The sequence below is a fragment of the Pseudophryne corroboree genome, chromosome 7 (genome assembly GCF_028390025.1).
Source record: "Pseudophryne corroboree isolate aPseCor3 chromosome 7, aPseCor3.hap2, whole genome shotgun sequence".
Lineage (NCBI taxonomy): Eukaryota > Metazoa > Chordata > Amphibia > Anura > Myobatrachidae > Pseudophryne > Pseudophryne corroboree.
In genome coordinates, this window is record NC_086450.1 from 460,025,119 (window position 1) to 460,027,022 (window position 1,904).

The following is a 1,904-nucleotide window of genomic DNA, read 5'->3' on the forward strand; positions in this document are numbered from 1 at the left end:
AACTTTTAATTCACATTTTTATGATGCAGAGTTCTTCCCTGAAATCTGTCCAATAAATTGCCAGTTAGAACGTGTCTTTATGAATAAAATGTTCTGGTCTCTTATCGGTAAAGAGTGTATGGAAGGGTTGTAGACATGAGATGGTCATACCCCCATTCCCCTTTGACCAGTACAGGATTACTGTATTGATGGAACCACGGGGTGGTCAAGACACAATGGTATATAGGGCTATGCTCTTTGGCTATGATTGATTAGGGTAATGATCATATGTCAAACCTCTCAAAGTGATACCGAGAATTAGCATACATATATCAAGATTCTAGAAAATGGAAAATACATATCATGAAAACAGTGCCAATGACCATTATATTTTAAACACCGAGATGAGAAAAATAGTATTAAGAGATTTATTGAATAGAAGAAATTGGTGATACTACTGTTGGTGTTGATATCGCATAAGCTAGGAAAATCCTACTCTACAACACCAGGTATTCACAGGTGGTCACCCTTCCTGATACTGACCTGGCCCAAAGCTGTTTAGCTTCCAAGATCAGACGAGATTGGGCGCTGGCAGCGTGGTATGGTAGTAGAGAATTTTATGTGAACACCAATGAGAGTGCACCTATTTAGGAATGCTGAAATTTTAGAGAAACCGACAGAAAAGTGATAGAGATAGAATCGTGGAAATATGTGGATCTGCTTTCCACGTTAGACCCGATTCCAAAATTCCCACTCACGTGGTGCAATGTTACGGGAATCGTGAATGAGAGTCCACGAAATTAGTGATCTCGGGAAGAAGAGGTTGCCAGGATTGGCACTGTAGTTTGCAATCAGAAAACTCCCTAACTACTACGTGTGTCACGATTTGACCCAATAACCAGTTACTAGTAATGTATATGAAGTGACACTAGTAACAGAAATGTTGGAATCATGAATAGAGTTTTAGAATCAATCAATTAACATACTGAAATGTCAGATCCAACATAACTGGTAATTAAGAGAGATATGCTATTCATATTCATATATCAGCTGAGGAGACATAAGCAATAGGAGAAAGCATTGAAATCAAAATAGCAGACAAATATAACAGACAAATCTAGTAGATATCTGTTAATATTGTGTGATCTCTAATGAATCTTAGGATATTTGCCACTTAACCTCAGACAAGATGATTAAATGCTTGATAAATATGAGTGGTATATGCTTTTCATATACATATATCAATTGCTGAGGAAACAGGAGAAAGGAGAAAAAAACAACATTGAGAAGTACAAGGCAAATATTTGCAGTTTAGTCTCAAAAGAAGTGCTAATTACTTGGTAATCTATAAGGACCCCTAAACAGTTGCCGCTGTGATATACATTAACAGTGGGATCAATTAGGCAATTCTGCCTGGGTTTACAGTGGAGATTACTATCCGTGGCAGACAGCCACAGGATAGTGGGGCTTACGATTTCACCAGATGGATGAGAGAGCCATCAAGAGCAAGTAGATAAGTGAGGTTAATGCCAAGATGAAGTTGTGTCGACGAGACCCCTTTGCTGGATGCGGAAGACGCGTTTCGCCCTAAGGCTTGTTCACTTCCGGGTTCCGGAAATCGTAAGCCCCACTATCCTGTGGCTGTCTGCCACGGATAGTAATCTCCACTGTAAACCCAGGCAGAATTGCCTAATTGATCCCACTGTTAATGTATATCACAGCGGCAACTGTTTAGGGGTCCTTATAGATTACCAAGTAATTAGCACTTCTTTTGAGACTAAACTGCAAATATTTGCCTTGTACTTCTCAATGTTGTTTTTTTCTCCTTTCTCCTGTTTCCTCAGCAATTGATATATGTATATGAAAAGCTTATACCACTCATATTTATCAAGCATTTAATCATCTTGTCTGAGGTTAAGTGGCAA

At 38.8% G+C, this 1,904-nt stretch overlaps 1 pseudogene; it reads right to left on the reverse strand.

The window, feature by feature from the left end:
• Positions 1–473: 473 nt before the first annotated feature.
• On the reverse strand, positions 474–592 carry LOC134946217 (5S ribosomal RNA; annotated as a pseudogene).
• Positions 593–1,904: the final 1,312 nt, after the last annotated feature.